General features: G+C 38.6%; 1 protein-coding gene across 5 annotated transcripts in view; it reads left to right on the top strand.

Moving 5' to 3' along the window:
• The window catches only part of LOC106083945 (mushroom body large-type Kenyon cell-specific protein 1), a 490542-nt gene that overhangs the window by 354397 nt on the left and 117847 nt on the right, over positions 1 to 18298 (top strand). The gene's annotated exons all lie outside the window — the stretch shown is intronic.

The raw sequence follows: 18298 nt of genomic DNA, 5'->3' as shown, positions 1-18298 counted from the left end.
GAGAAGTTTTTACATGACAAAGTACCTCACGAATGTCGCCAGCATTAGGAGGGGATAGCCACGGCTAAAAATTTTTTTCTGATGTTTTTGCCAGGATTCGAACTCAGGCGTTCAGATCGGTTCAACTCAGTTCATGTTAAGATATATATATACCGATCTGCCGATTATACTTCCTGAGCTTCTAGAGGGCGCAATTATTATATGATTTGGCTCATATTTTGGACCTTATGTTTTGTTATAACTCCAAAAAAGCGTACCGAATATGGTCTAAATTGGTTCATCACCTGTTATAGCTTCCATGTAAAATGATCTCCCGATCATACTTCTTGAGCCTTTAGAGCGCGCAATTATTATACGAATTGGCTGAGATTTTTCTCATAATGTTTCATTATGGCTTCCATAACCGTGCCAAGTATGATCTAAATCATTAACAAACAAAAAAAACAAATTTTGCCCAAGAACATTCCACGAAGGAATAGGGGCAAACTTCTCACATATCAATGAGTGCAGTCCGATTCAAGTTTAAGCTCAATGATAAAGGGCCTCCTTTTTATAGCCGAGTCCGAACGGCGTGCCGCAGTGCGACACCCCTTTGGAGAGAAGTTTTACATGGCATAATACTTCACAAATGTTGCCAGCATTAGAAGGGAAAACCACCGCTGAAAATTTTTTCTGGTGGTCTCGCCTGGATTCGAACTCAGGCGTTCAGCGCTATGGTGGCTTCAGATCTAAATCATTTCATCTCCTAATATAGCTCCCACATAATTCCATCTTCAGATTTGACTTCTTGAACCACTAAAAGTCACTATTTCCAAAAATTATCCACAGAACTTGTCAGATGCGATTAATGGTGGAGAGTATATAAGATTCGGCCAGGTCGAACTAAACGCGCTTTTACTTCCCTGCGGGAAATGAGACAGGTCCCAAACCTGTCACGGGATAGGTCCTCTGGTGATAGGGACCGGTCCAAGTTCTCGTCCCCTTACATGCAAAAAAACCTATCACTTTTATAAGGGTTTGTCGCTCGAGGTGAAGAATTGCCACCATTCAAACACCGTAAGATAAGTTCTGGGACAGTTCGAAAAGGATGAGTATACTTTGCAAGTACTTTAAAGGGATATAACATTAGTTAGCAAATATATTTAACGGATAAGCAATTTTTAACAATAATTAAGCGACTTTTTAACAAAATAATTAAGAATCATAAGTTATGAAAAATTGAAATTTTTCATTCCCCGTAGAATATGTGCTGTGACAGATAACCAGTTTAGGACCGGTTTATTTGGGGCAATTTACTACAGAATTCCCGCAGGGTTGTTACATATTAAAATTGTGTTTTCCCAACAAAATAGAACATTTTAAATGTTTTATAGGTGTTTATCATAACCAAATATAATATATAAAAACTTTTATTTCATCCAGGTTTTTGTTCCATGTCCAACAGCTGTCTAATGGCACAACCGATCGCATGCAAAGCCTGAGTACTCACAGTTTTTTTTTGTTTTTTTTTTTGAAGTCTTATGAGAAACAGAGGTAGACATAACTGGGGGCAGAATGTATTCGTGTTTATCAGTCTGCCATTGGTAGGCAACAAACATATTTAAAATTGGCAGAAGTAACTCGAGTCTACGGACAAACCATGTTTTCCCGTAATTATCCCCAAGCATTTTTTTGTATTAAATACCTACCCTACAATGAGAAGGCCTATGCGGCTAATTGCCTTTGGTAACAATGTTGCCTTAGCTTTCATATTATTATTATGCCACTGCCTAGGTCTCGGTGGCCTGATGCAGACGAGTAATAGAATGTTTCATTTTTTTAACCAAATTAAATGGTTCGGAGAGGTTGCAATGTAGTGGAGGCTGGTAGAGAGGAGCAAAGCGGAAGAGAACCCCCTAAACCAAATAGGGACAAACCTGTCCGACATCGTAGCCTATTCTAGACTCTGTGGTCACAATGTGTTTGTGTACTTTTTCCATTCGCAATTTCAGTTGCAATTTGCAATTTCAACATGCGAATACATTAGGCCTTTCCCAACTGTGTTGTTGTTGTCGTTGTCGTTGTCGTTGCTGCTGTTGAGTGCCTTTGTTTTAGACTATTCCTTTTTTCTGGTCGCTGCTGCGGCTGCCGCTGTTGTTGTATAGTTAGTATTTCTGTTGTAGCTAGCCATAATTATGAAAATAATGAAAACAGAGCCTTCACTTAATGTAAATTAATAACATTTTAGTTATTTCTTGCCACAATACATCTTCACACCGTCGCACACGCACTAAATGCTTTTTAATGGAATACAACTCTGTTTATATTGCCAGAGTTATTTGCTACCCAAGAAGGAAGAGAGACAGAGAGAGAGAGAGAAAGAGACTGTGTATGCAGAACGAGCACTACAAGAAAACATTTATTAATTACTAAAACATAAATTTATGCCCATACGCTACCAACACCAACACCAACAATAGCAATAACAACAGTAACAGTAACAATAACATCCACTTGCTATTGGAGTTGTTTTTTTTTTTGTTGTTGCTGGTTTTTTCTCTTTCACCGGAAGTGCATCAAGAGTATACACCAATAAATCATATTATTGGCCTTAAAAGCATTTGTCGGAAAAGCGTTTATTTTCAAATTGCAAATATCAATTATGCGCAACATACTTTGAAAATGCCTATTGCCTATTATACACTTTTGTATCTTATTTTCTCTTTGTGAAGCCTAAAACTTCATTTTTTAATTTAGAGTTTTTTTCTTTTTCTGAGAGCTCATTAAGAATGGGGCATAACATTCAAAGGTCCTACTGAGCTTTTTAACCCAAACATCAGCTAGAGCGGGAATCAATGTTGTCGTTTTGCTGCTTAAAAAAAGTGTATCAAGATATATTTTATTCAAAAACATCTCATTATGGTAGAGAGTGAAAACTTCTTTTGTATCGAGGAGCACAGATCGATTCAATTTTGGTTCTACCATAAAAGGCTCCCCTTTATAGTCGAGTGCAAGTGACCAGTGATGGAACGAGAGAAAATACTCGCTTTACTTTCGACCAAATCGCACTAGATATCAACCCTCTGAAAGCTCGAGAAGTCAAATCGGGCTACCGGTTTCTGTGAAAACAACATCAGTTTGTATACTGATTTGACAGTGCTTGGCATAGTTGATGAAATTCAAATCAGAAATCAATCAGGAGAATCGTACTTAGGGCAGATTTACTTTAAAAAGGTATTGGAAATTAAAACAGATTAACATATGCAAAAAGTAGACAGATAGATGTCAAAGGAGTGGATAAGAAAATACTGTTACTGCTATAAACTTTCACCGAGAATAACTATCGGCTCAAATTTATATATAGCTCTCATATATATGTTCGTCCAATTCGGACTATCTACTATCTGCACATAATTTTGCAGGCAAAATTTTCTTACGACTCTTGAGATTACTGGTGTATTTTACAGAAATCGGTTCAGAGTTAGATATAGCATTTGCAAGCATACTTATCAACCGACCTTTACCAAATTCTTGTCCTATCACTCCTACTATTTGCATGGAATTTGGTCGAAATATGTTTGGCTCGTGTGTTTCTTTTTTATTTATTTTTTTTGCCTAATTTTTGATAAATATTTGAATATATAACGCCCTCTTCTCACTTCGAGAGCCTCTACAACCCCTTTAATTCATCGATCTCAAAATTTTGCACAATTTTTTTCTATACCACTCTTGACGAAATCTGATCAGACTAGGATATAACTTCCAATATATGCTTCATCCGGTCTTTACTTATGTGGTCGTACAAATTTAAACCGATCTGCACGAAGTTGAGAGAGAATTGATTCTTTACTTAGCACCACATCTGCGACATAATTTATCTTGGTTACGTTAGGTTCAAATGAGGGTTTTTATCCACCCGATGCCAGTATGGATATACTCCTAAGCCAGTATTCGGCTTGTAAAGTAACCTCGTGAAAGTATAGTTTGAGTTAGCAATTTCGTGTTTTCCATACTACGCCCCTAAGTTGGTTTATGTCTAGTATTGTGATCCCACCTAAGTACCGGTGTCTGTTGGCCGCTAAAGCCAGGCAATAACATAGGAAATGCTCCAACGTTTCATCATCTTTGCCTCATGCCCTACACATGCTATCACTTGCCGCACCGATTTTGCATAGTACCGAATAGATACCGAAAGCTATACTGACCTCCTTTTTATATCCTTTCAGCAATAGCTTCGTCTTCTCACGTTCTGGATCTCCTTATAGAATTTTCGCGTCCTACCGACCGCTTCGCTTTTCTACAGGGTTGCATACTTAACTCGGATCAAGTTTATTGACGGCTGTCCTCTAGCCTTAACAGCCAAATCATCTGCTTTTTCATTCCCCCTTTTACCGCTATGGCCCGGCTCCCAAACGATGTGGATCGTGCCAACCTCAGAGAAAGCGTTATTCACCTTTTTACACTTTAAGACTGTTCGTGACCTTACCATCCTGGTTGTTATTGCCCTGATGGCCAGTTAACTAACTGTCCGTAAAGATGTTCACACTCTACGTCCTCGCGTGAAAACCACACCATCTTATGCGTTCCGGGATCACTCGGATCTCTGCCTGCAGAATCGTATTATGGCCAGGCAGTCTTAAACAGATCTCAGTCCCTGTGTTCTCAATTTAGCCATTTTTGGTAGCCATATCCAAATATAGACCGATCTGAACCATATACGACACGAATGGGCCAAATTGAGGAAGGATGTCGAAGGTCCTTACACAACTCACTGTCCCAAATCGGAAATTAAATGCGCCTTTTATTGGCTCAAGACCTTAAATCAGCTGTATCCAAATCTGGACCGATCTGGGCCAAATTGAGGAAGGTTATGGACTGGCATAACACAACTCACTGTCCCAAATTTCAGCAAAATCGGATTATAAATGTGGCTTTTATGGGTCAAAGACCCTAAATTGGCGGATCGGTATATATAGGGACTATATCAAGGTATATTCCGATATAACCCATCTTCAAACTTAACCTGCTTATGGACAAAAAAAAAAGAATCTGTGCAAAGTTTGAGCCCAATATCTCCATTTTTATACCCTCCACCATAAGATGGGGGGTATACTAATTTCGTCATTCTGTTTGTAACTACTCGAAATATTCGTCTGAGACCCCATAAAGTATATATATTCTTGATCGTCGCGACATTTTATGTCGATCTAGCCATGTCCGTCCATCCGTCCGTCTGTCTGTCTGTCGAAAGCACGTTAACTTCCGAAGGAGTAAAGCTAGCCACTTCAAATTTTGCAAAAATACTTCTTATTAGTGTAGGTCGGTTGGTATTGTAAATGGACCATATCGGTCCATGTTTTGATATAGCTGCCATATGAACCGATCTTGGGTCTTGATTTCTTGAGCCTCTAGAGTGCGCAATTCTTATCCGATTGAAATAAAATTTTGCTCAACGTGTTTTGTTATGTTGTCCAACAACTGTGCCAAGTATGATTCGAATCGGTCCATAACCTGATATAGCTGCCATATAAACCGATCTCGGGTCTTGACTTCTTGAGCCTCTGGAGTGCGCAATTCTTATCCGATTTGAATGAAATTTTGCACGACGTGTTTTGCTACGATATCCAACAAATGTGCGAAGTATGGTTCAAATCGGTCCATAACCTGATTTAGCTGCCATATAAACCGATCTTGGGTCTTGACTTCTGCCAATCATTCCAATCGGATAAGAATTGCGCACTCTAGCGCCCCCAAAGGGCGCAATTCTTATTCGAATTGACTGACATTTTACACAGGTCTCCAACATATAATTTAATTGTGGTCCAAACCGGACCCTATTTAATATTGCTCTAACAGCAGAGCAAATCTTTTCTTATATCCTTTTTTGCCTAAGAAGAGATGCCGGGAAAGGAACTCGACAAATGCGATCCATGGTGGAGGGTATATAAGATTCGGCCCGGCCGAACTTAGCACGATTTTACTTGTTAAAGATTGTAGCGTGATTTCAACAGACAGGCGGACTAGGTCGTCTTTGATTTTTATGATGATCAAGAATATACATATTGTACTTTATTGGATCGGAAATGGATAATTCGATGTGTTGCAAACGGTATGACAAAAAGGAATATATCCCATCCTTCCGTGGTGGATATAACAAATACTGACAACGCCGTGTTTGAGATTTTCTATGGGTTAAATTGTGTCAATCTGCATGTCTATTGTAATTATCCCACAATCTTTAAAAATTAAGCTATCGACCAAAAACTTATACAGCCCCATATAAACACATCACCCGATTTTTTGTTAGTATCGGATCCTATCTCACATATCAATGAATACAGCACGATTCAAGTTTAAGCTCCGAACGGCGTGCCGCACTGCGACACCACTTTGTAGAGAAGTTTTTACATAGTATAGTACCTCAGATGCCAGCATTTCTAGGTGATTGTGACATTTTTAAGGTCTAAAAGACTTTATCAACGAACTTCTTAATCTTGTTGGAAGAGTTATCCTCGAAGACCGTGTGGAAATAAATATTGCAATATTTAGCAAAGATGCTCCTTGAAAAAATTCAACATTTTTTTACATTGAGCATTAATGAACTTAACGTGGTGCTAACTTGTTGTTAAATATTTTAAAAGTTTAACCACTTACATGTTATTGAACTATTCCCCTATGAAAAGCCCCACCTACTTACACAAAATTCTATTCTCGCCCTTTTTCCACACACACACAATAATAGTCTTGCCAAAAATGTTATCTCAGCCAAATCAGGCATTTCTATTTGCCCACCAAATAGACTGCCATTGTTTGTTTAACAATTATCAGTCACAAAAAAATGCTAAATAAAATAATTAACATCCCTAAACAAATTGTAAGTCCACTCACACTCGTACACACACGTGAGCACATGCATTCACCTGTAAACAACCAACGAATATTTAATTAGCACTAAAAACTGGCACTAGAAGCTTTTGGCATTTTTTGCTTTTTTGTTTTTTTTTCGTTTTTGTTAAAACAAAAATTATCCAACCAGGCGTCTTAGGTGATAAGTGAGTGAGTTAGCGACGCAGAAGATGTGTTTAAAGACAGTTTTGAATAAAATAAGCGAAAACAAACACATGTCGACAGTGGAAAAGAAAATGGGAAAATGCGAAAATGGAAAACTACAAAGGCCCTCTAACAAAAGCAAGAGAAGCCGTTTTGGTTCAAAGAAAGATTCGGGATTTATTATTCGTCATCATCTTGGCTGTAGTGTTCTTTGAAATTTTTGAAAATTTAAAATAGCCGCTAAGCCAAAGCGAGATTTTGTTTTCTTTTTGGTTTCTCGCCATTTTGTCGCTCTTCTTGTTGTTGTAATTTCATAACGCCTTGTTTTTGTTGCTTCCATTTTGTTTCACTACTGACTGAGTGTGTGAGTCTGCTTTGGTTTCTGTGTTTAAACTAAAACTCAAGGTGAATTCTAATTATGTGTGTATGGTATATTTTTTGAACATTCTCGAATATTAAGTGCAATATGCTTGAATATTTCTATGATACCCTAAAACTGGCAAAGGAATGAAAAAAATGGTTGGGAGACTGTGTCATAAAAATCATTTTGTATTCAAGGGATCATGAAAATTTTACTTAATCGGCGTAATTCCTACTGTTCCCATCTACTATGTTAATGGACTAGAGGTGAAAGCTACAAAGCATTTAAGCTGTATCAAGCTATTTATCGATTCAGACCATATTAGACATGTATGTTGAAGGTCATGAGAGAAGCTGTTGTACAAAATTTCTACCAAATCATATGAGAGGGTCAAGAAGTCAAGATCCCAGTTCGGTTTGTGTGACAGCTATATCAGGTTATGTACCGATTTGCGCCATACTTAGCACAGTTTTTGAAAGTCATAAAAAAACACCTTGAGCAAAATTTCAGCCAAATCGGATGAGAATTGCGCTCTGTATTGGCTCAAGAAGTCAAGATCAAAGATCAGTTTATATGGCAGCTATACCAAATTATGAACCGATTTGAATATTACTTAGCACAGTTGTTGGAAGTGATTCCATAACACTACGAGCAAAATTTCAGTCAAATCGGACGAGAATTGCGCCCTCTAGAGGCTCAAGAATTCAAGACCCAAGATCGATTTATATGGCAGCTATATCAAAACATGGACCGATTTTAACCATATATGTTGGAAGTGATACCAAAACATCACGTGCAAAATGTTAGTCAAATCGGACGGGAATTGCGCCCTCCAGAGGCTCAAGAAGTCAAGACCCAAGATCGGTTTATATAGCAGCTGTATCAAAACATGAACCGATTTAGCCCATTTACAATCCGAACTGACCTACACTAATAAAAAGTACTTGTGCAAAATTTTATGCGGCTAGCTTTACTCCTTCGAAAATTAGCGTGCTTTCGACAAACAGACAGACGGACATGGCTAGATCTACTTAAAATGACATGACGATCAATAATTTATACACTTTATGGGGTCTTAGACGCATATTACAAGGTGTTACAAACAGAATGGTGCAATTAGTAAACCCCCATCCTATGGTGGAGGGTATTAAAAGTTACAGTTTGGCGATGTTTATGGGCTGGTGACATCATTGGATCGTACTTCTTCAATGATGATGCGAATCGTAACGTAACTGTGAATGGTGAGCGGTACCGTGAGATGATATCCAACGTTTTTTTTTTGCCCAAAATGCAAGAGCTTGACTTACATGTGGTTTCAACAAGACGGTGCCACATGCCACACAGCACGCGATTTCCAGTAACAATACAATAAAATGGTTATTTGTTAACCGATTCTCTCGAAATTAAGCAGAAGTGATTTTATATGGCAGCTTTATCAAAACATAGACCGATTTGGCCCATTTACAATCCCAATCGACCTACACTAATAAAAAATACTTGTGCAAAATTTTATGCGGCTAGCTTTACTTCTACGAAAGTTAGCGTGCTTTCGACAAACAGACGGACGGACAGACGGACATGGCTAGATTGACTTAAAATGCCATGACAATCAAAAATGTATATACTTTATGGGGTCTTAGACGCATATTACAAGGTGTTACAAACAGAAGGGCGAAATTAGTTAACCCCCATCCTATGGTGGAGGGTATAAAAAGTCACAGTTTGGCGATGTTTATGGGCTGGTGACATCATTGGATCGTACTTCTTCAATGATGATGCGAATCGCAACGTAACTGTGAATGGTGAGCGGTACCGTGAGATGATATCCAACGTTTTTTTTTGCCCAAAATGCAAGAGCTTGACTTACATGTGGTTTCAACAAGACGGTGCCACATGCCACACAGCACGCGATTTCCAGTAACAATACAATAAAATGGTTATTTGTTAACCGATTCTCTCGAAATTTAGCAGAAGTGATTTTATATGGCAGCTTTATCAAAACATAGACCGATTTGGCCCATTTACAATCCCAATCGTCCTACACTAATAAAAAATACTTGTGCAAAATTTTATGCGGCTAGCTTTACTTCTTCGAAAGTTAGCGTGCTTTCGACAAACAGACGGACGGACGGACAGACGGACATGGCTAGATTGACTTAAAATGCCATGACAATCAAAAATGTATATACTTTATGGGGTCTTAGACGCATATTACAAGGTGTTACAAACAGAAGGGCGAAATTAGTTAACCCCCATTCTATGGTGGAGGGTATAAAAAGTCACAGTTTGGTGATGTTTATGGGCTGGTGACATCATTGGACCGTACTTCTACAATGATGATGCGAATCGTAACGTAACTGTGAATGGTGAGCGGTACCGTGAGATGATATCCAACGTTTTTTTTCACCGAGGTACATAAAAAGACACAGTTTGGTGGTGTTTATGGCCTGGTGACATCATTGGACCGTACTTCTTCAATGATGATGCGAATCGTAACGTAACTGTGAATGGTTAGGGGTACCGTGAGATGATATCCAACGTTTTTTTTTTTTTTTGCCCAAAATGCAAGAGCTTGACTTACATGTGGTTTCAACAAGACGGTGCGACATGCCACACAGCCCGCGATTTGCAGTAACAATGCAATAAAATGGTCATTTGTTAACCGATTCTCTCGAAATTTAGCAGGAGTGATTTTCTTTTGACTCTCGACATTATTGGTAAATTTCATGATAATCTATTCAGATTTAGATATATATATATCACCCGATTTTAACTTCTAGAGTCACAGTTAGTTCATTTATTGCCAAAATTTTGCACAACGCTTTCCTCGACAACTACAACAATATCTGAGAAGTTTGTTCGAAATCGGTTCAGATTTAAATATAGCTCCCATATATATATTCGTCCGATTTTGAGGGAAATTGCAATAAAGTGCTCATTTGTTAACCGATTCTCTCGCAATTTGGCAGCAGAGATTTTCTTATGACTCTCGACATTACCGGTGAATTTTATAGAAATCGGATCAGATTTAGATATAGCTGCCATTTATGTATATCGCCCGATTTTCACTTCTAATGCAAGCGCATTTTTTGACCAATCTTGCCAACCGTAGTTATTATAGTTTGCACATATTTGCTTGAATTTTTAAACGGATTGTTTATTAACCCATCTTAAAACTTCCACCGAGGTAAATGGAAATTGATTCAGAATGAGATATAGCTCCCACTTTGTACGTATAGGGTAGATGTAGGATATTATACAGTCTGCACCTCCACATTTCCTCAGCCTTATTAACGGGATAATCCCCGTTAAACCAACTTTCGAATGTTCAGCCTAGAATTCAAGAGAATAATGCCTGGTTAATATAGAATGTCATGACGACCAAGACTTCAAGGGTCTTCGAGTTTTTAGGCAATATTTCGAAACGGCAAAGTTAGCATATATACCACTCAAAATGGGAAGATATACAAATATTACCAAATTCATTTAGAGAACATGAGATATTAGCCACACTTATAAGGCGTAGGGTGTTCTACATGTCCAACTTGTACCCACTTAACACAAGTCATCATCTAAATACCTGTTTTAACAAAAATTTCAACAACAAAAAATGGTGGCTACTAACGTTGTGTTTATCGGGTATACATTTCATGAATATTGAAATTCACGGGCAACAAGAACCACAACAATTAAAGCAACAACAACAACAACGACAAATATAACCTCATCTATAATATGGTCGAAACATTTAACTATTTAACTTGCACATTGTTGTTTTTGTTTTTGCTTTTCCAAAGAACCTCTTGCAATTGGTTGTTAAATTCCATTCTATTTTCGCACTTTGCGCTCAAACACCACCATTGGATGGTATTTTTAGTGTTTAAACAACACCAGAACCATGTATTGACGTGGTTATTATAGTTGTGGTTGTTGTTTTTGTTGCTATGGATTAAGGGGTTTTCTATTAGCTAAAATGGTGGATTTTCGATTTACAAATCTTGGGCTTATATACCGTTTAATATAGGCGTTTGAAAATAATGGAAATACAAGTAAAAGAGTGCTAAGTTTGGCTGGGCCGAATCTTATATACCCTCCACCATGGATCGCATTTGTCAAGTTCTTCGGCCGATATCTGTTTATAGACAAACAAGGGATAATGGATAAGAATTGCTATACTATTGGGGCTATACCAAATTATCAACCAATTGGGGTCACACTTGGTTTGGCTGTTGGAGACCAAAGTGGAAGTCATTATGAAAAATTTCAAATTCGGAGATGAATTGGGCCCTCTAGAGGCTCCGGAAGAATGATCGGAAGATCTGCTTATATGGGAGCTGTATCAGGTTACGAACCGATTTAGATCATACTTGTCACAGTTGTTGCAAATCAAAACAAACCACTTTATGCAAAATTTCAGCCAAATCGGATAATAATTACGCCCTCTACCGGCTCCTGAATTGCGCCCTCTTGAGGCTTTAGAAGTATAGTCGGGAAATCGGTTTATAAGGGAGCTATATATCGGGTTATAAAATGATTTCCGCCCTCTAGCGGCTCATGAAGTGAAAATCCGAGATCGGGTTATATGGGAGCTATATCAGGTTATGAACCGATTTGGACCGTACTTGGAACAGTTGTTGTAAATCACAACAAACGACTTCATGATAATAATGTGGAACCATTTCATGTGAAATTTTGACCAGATCGAATAATAATTGCGCCCTCTATCGGCTCATGATGTCAAGATCAGAGATTGGCTTATATGGGAACTATATCAGGTTACAAACCGATTTAGACCATACTTGGCACAGTTGTTGGAAATCAAAACGAACTATTTCAAACGAAATTTTAGCCAAATCGGATAATAAATGCGGGTTTATGTTTTGGACAGATTTTAGCCATACTTAGCGCAGTTGTTGGAAGTCAAAACAAACCACTTCATGTGAAATATCAGCCAAATCGGATAATAATTGCGCCCTCTAGCGGCTCATGAAATCAAGACCCAAGATCGGTTTATATGGCAATTATATCAAGTTATGAACCGATTTAAACCATACTTGGAACAGATGTTGGAAATCAAAATAAACCATTTCATGCGATATTTCAGCCAAATCAGATAATAATTGCGCTCATGAAATTAAGATCCGAGATCGGTTTATATGGCAGCTATATCGGGTTGTAAACCGAATTTCACCATACTTGGGACAGTTGCTGAAAGTTAGAACAAAACACTTCGTGCAAACTTTCAGCCAAATCGGATAATAATTGCGCACTCTAGTGGCTCATAAGGCAAAGATCCGAGAATGGTTTATATGGCAGCTATATTAAGACATGGACCCATATATTCCAACCGTCCTACGCTAATAGAAAGTATTATTGCAAAATTTCAAGCACCTAGCTTTATTCCTTCAAATGTTAGCCTTTCTTTTGACAGACGGGCTACATCGACTTAGAATGTCAAGACGCTCAAGAGCAAATATACTTTGTTGGGTATCAGATCAATATTTCGAGGTGTTACTACCTATCCTGAGGTGGTGGGAATAAATATTTGTGAAAAAAGTCGGCCTTTTTAACGGATAAAAATATCTTCCCGAAATTTAAAATGGTTATAGCTGGAGTGTTAAGAAGCAAAATGTAAAGCTCTAGAAAGCCCGGGAATCCTTTGGTGGGCCTTTAAAGTTGTTCACATCAGCGCAGGAAAATTTAGTTCGGGCTGCCGAAAGCGCATATATAGTCCGATTTTTAAAATCTTTTATTTGCTGAGTGCTCCTTTATTTAGTTTTTTTTTTTTGCGTAGGCATATCTGAACCTTTTTTCCATTTTTGTTTCTGATTTGAATAGCTGCCACACTATATGCCAAGGTACGGTTCTTCAGCCAAAAGTTATACGAGCTACAAAATCTAGAGTCCTGAGTTTTTCATGTAAACTGGTACATATCATCGAATCACTGTGCGACTGTGGAAGAACAAAGCCGGACAAACGGGTTTTGTTCACTATACAGAACTCAGAAGTTCTGAGATCTATACAGAGAATTAAAATAATTGAAATGAATTTACTGTTCCGTATCTTAAGCATTTAGTTTTAATCTGTCTTTAGAAAGAGCTCTTTTGACAAGCAGTCGATATCGCGAAATATGTTCACTTCACAGCGTAAGCTCGAGGTTTCCAGTAGTTTTTGATGAAATAGGGTATATGAAAGTGGGAGCATTATGATTTATTTAAATGTTTATATAAATGTTTTACTATTAGTACAAGTATAAATGAATTAAAGAAGGTTTTTACTTTTTTTTCAGGTAAGCACTAATTGATACTTTAAGTTAAATGGGCAAGTATATTATTAATATTTCACTATATTTAAATATTAAAGGAGCTGCGCAATAGACCATCTAAGAATAACTTTTTTAATGTATAATCCAATATCGAGTATCTTCTAATCCAGACCAGAGACGGTTTTCCATTTCTTGACGGCATTTATAAATAGATCTGCTATTAAAAAACTTTTTAGAGGAAGCATGTCGAGTGTCTACAATGTCGGCTCAAATTTATTTAGCCTTGTCTACAATCGGCTATTTACAGAACATGAAATCTTTCAACAATCAATGTTTGGTCAATGCCTTTCAATCAAGGACCTCTTTTGTGGAAGTTAGCTGAGGACATTGGTCTACGTTTAATAACTCGTAGCATTTGAATGATTAACCGCAGATATTTATTTTCTAAGACAACCTTGACATGTCCCTCAGACTACCTGTTAAAATTACACTACAGCCTTAAAAAATTAAGACAGAGCTGAAGTATTGCATAGACAATTTCTTTTACCATAGGTACATCAAGTTCAAAGATGCACTACATCAGACTATATCTTGATAAAGACCCTATATAAACCAATCTCCCAATTTAACGTCTTGGCCCCTTTAAACGCCCATTCATGACCCACTATCGAACTGATTTAGTACAGTAAATTTTCTAAGGCTCCTCGATATCCCAGCTGGTATGGTGCAAATTGGATCATATTTGAATATATATAAATACCGATCTTGACCTTATAAACCAATGAATTATTAGCCAATTTGGCAAAATTTTTAGATAGAGAGTTGTGTAAGTTGAATTGTGGTTGAGATCGGAATATATTTGAGTAGTATTGGACCCCTAGATATTCATGCCGAACATGGTTCAGATAGGTCTATATTGAAATATATCCACCATACAGAACGATCTTCTCATATAAGGTCTTGGTTCCATTGAAGTAGCATCTACTACACGATTTCGCTAAAATTTAGAACAGTGTGCTGTGCTCCTCCTCCTTTACATCAGTGCTGAATATGGCCCAGATAGGAGTATAATTTATTATAGCTTTATTATGAATATGGTCCGGAAAGAAGCATAATTTAATATAGCCTTATATAGTCCGATTGCCGGGCCTCAGAGATATCCCAGGGAATTGTAAGGCGGACGAGCTCCCGAGATTAGGAATTACTCGACACATTCCATGGAAACAGGAATCTGTGGTGATGCCTCTAGCGACATGTAAGCTAAGTTTTCAGGATCAGAATGATAGAAGGTCACAAAGAGAGGGTCTGTGAGCATTCCAAAATGATGTGGCCTTATTTATACTTGAAGAGGTCTACCGCTGTGCTGTCACAGGATAGAAAAGACGTTATCGGAAAACATGCTGACCGACTAAAGGTTGCAGGTAATGACTATTGCAGAAGCTGTGAGAACAACGAAGAAGAAGAGACTATAGAACACCTTCTGTGTGTGTCCTGCACTGACATTTAGAAGGAATTCTACTTAAGGTTCTCATTTCTATGAGAACCTGTCTGATTTAGCGGATGTGAACGTTCGCAAGTTGTTGGGCTTTTTAAAGCGATCTGGATGGTTCAACGAAAACGTCAAGTGAGTCTAATGGCAGACTGCCACTTTAACCTTACCTAACGTATAGTCCGATCGAAAGAATAGCTAGCCTGTGCATCAAAGCCTTAGTGAAGACATCAAACTGATGAAGTGGCGGCGAATATGGGCAACATGAAGCTCAAATATGAAAAAATGGGCTACTTTTTCGGTAGTTTCTATTTGAAATTTTTGTTTTTATAAACCCCATCATAGAAGGGGGGAATACTAATTTCTTCATTCCGTTTGCAACACATCAAACTATTGATTTGAGAACCAACAAAGTATAAATAATCTTAATCCTCTTGACATTCCAAGTCGATTTAGCCATGTCCGTTAGTCTGTCTGTCCATTATTCCGCCCATCTGTCCATCCGTCTGTCTGTCGAAAGCACACTAACTTTCAAAGGAGTAAAGCCAAGTGCTTAAACATCGGCCCATATTTTGATATGTCTGCCATATAAACCGAACTCGGATCTCGACTTCTTGAGCCTCTGGAGGATGCAGTTCTCGCCCGATTTCACTGAAATTTTTTTCGGTGTGCCAAGAATGGTCCAAATCGGTTCACAACCTAATATAGCTGCCCTATAAAGTTAGGTTAGGTTGAAAAGAGGGTGCATATATTAATCCGCCTCATGCCAATATGGACATACACCTAAGCCAGTACTCGGCTTGTTGTGCAATGCTCCGGGCAATGACAAAGTAAATGCTCTAACGTCTCATCATCTTACCCGCATGCCCTACATATGCTTTCACTTGCTGCACCGATTTTACATAAGTGAGATCGTAGTACTATGTGTTCCGTTATGATACCAATAGTAATACTGACCTCTTTCTTGCTTCCTTTCAGGAATAGCCTCGTCTTCCCACGATCTGGATCACCCCATAGGATTTTCGCCTTCCTACCGACCGAGCTCGTAGTCCTATGTGCTCCGTTATGATACTAATAGCTATACTGACCTCCTTCTTGCTTTCTTTCAGTAATAGCCTCGTCTTCTGGATCCCTCCATAGGATTTTCGCCGTCCTACCGGCCGTTTCGCTGTTCCACAATATTTCATGCGCATTTGTCGCCAGCTCCCTTAACACGGACTGCGTCGACCCGAAAGGTTTCGGGTTAACCAAGTTTATTGACGGCAGTCCTCTGGCCTTCGCCACCAAATCGTCTGCCCTTTCATTTCCCCTTACTCCGTTTGGGCCCGGCACCCAAACGATGCGGATTTTGCCATCCTTAGAGAAGGCGTTTATCTCCTTCTTACACTGTAAGACTGTTCGTGACCTTAACGTCCTGGTTGTTATTGCCCTAATGGCAATTTTACTGTCGGTAAAGATGTTCACACTCGACGTCCTCGCGTTAGCACCACACCACTTCACGCATTCCGTGATCGCCCGGATCTCCACCTGAAGGTCCGTGTTATGGTCAGGCAGTCAAAAAAAGATCTCAGTTACTGGGTTCTCAATGTAAACCCCCAGGCCCACCCTGTCCTCTAGCTTTGATCCATCCGTGTAACATGATCTTCCAGATGGCAATACTAGGGTTCCGTCAATCCAAGATTGTGCCGATGGCAGCAGTGCCTCGCACTCGATTTCAAGGTTCATCTCAGGTATCCGATGGGAAACCTCTTCCCTTCCTTCCAGGTTTCCTATCGTCGCCCCGATTATACCTCGATAGAATGAGCTGCTCCCTTCCTCAATCCATTCTCCCATCGCCTTAAGTCTGATAGCCGCAGTGGCTGCCTCACACTTAATCTGTATGTCAATGGGTCGGATATCTAGAATAGTTTCCAGTGCCCGCCTATGTCAAGACAACATGTTCTCTGAACCTTCTGTATGGTCCTACAAGCCTGTCTTCGGATTTGACTTTTTGAGCCTTTAGGAGGCGTAATTATCACCCGATTTGGCTGCAATTTCGCACGTAAATTTTTCTATGGGTTCCAACAGCCGTTTCATATAAACTTCTTGAGCCTCTAGGGGGCGCAACTATTTGGCTGATATTTTAAACGTGGAATTTTTATCACTTTTCATAATCATTACATTCTCGGTCCATCTGTAGATCTTTCTCCTATATATTTGAAAAAGTCATTCAAAGAACATGTAAAATGTGATCCATGGTGGAGGGTATATAAGATTCGGATGAACTTAACGCCACCTAAAATTTCCTTTGGTTTGATTCAACTTGATTCCATTAAGGAATTGCGGCGATACTTCTCTCTATCAATGGGTGCTGTCCAATAAAAGTTGTTAAACGGTTGTTAAACTAAGGTAATTACCTCACAAGTGTCGCCAAGACAAGGAGGGGAAATCACTGTTTCTGATATTCAACGTCAGAGTAGTGCTGGCAAAATATCGATGTCACTATCGATTCTATCGATATTTAATTTTTTGACTGAATATCGATTAATATTTTTTCAATGTATACAATAGCAAAAGTTACATTTTTTGCAAAAGTAAACATAAATAAGCAATTCGACGCTGAATGTATCCTTTAAGATACATTGCGCCTATAGAGGGCGCAATTTTCATCTGATTAGACTAACATTTTGTACAATGATTTCTGTCATTTTATCGATCGATCTCCTGATTTTTTCTTCTCATTTTCGTTTGAAATATATGTGATGGGAAATTAACGATAGTATCGATACTTTTTTTTATTAAAACTATCGAAAATGTCGAATGTTGCTATTATCGATAGTTTGCCTCTGAGCTACGTTCGCCCCAAGTACCACATGTGAATCAGGTAAAAGAGACACGAATGACAATGATGAAATTATTTGTAGGTTAGGTTGGATTGGTTGTCTATTTTCTAATCGGACTCACTTAGACAGTAACGACGGACCAGGCCTTTGGTGGGAATTGAACCCACGACATCCCCACTGGTAATCTGAGCATGCTGCCGACTCGGCTATTGGGGCTACCAAAATTATTTCTGTCTCTAACCAATTTAATATTTGCTACAACAAAGAAAGCTTAAAAAAATCGATTATTCTTGATAACATGCTCACGTTTCTAGGGCCCTCCCATGCCATCA

Source organism: Stomoxys calcitrans, chromosome 2, assembly GCF_963082655.1.
Source record: "Stomoxys calcitrans chromosome 2, idStoCalc2.1, whole genome shotgun sequence".
Classification (NCBI taxonomy): domain Eukaryota; kingdom Metazoa; phylum Arthropoda; class Insecta; order Diptera; family Muscidae; genus Stomoxys; species Stomoxys calcitrans.
Note: the sequence above shows the minus strand (reverse complement) of the source record. Positions and strands in the feature narration are given on the sequence as shown.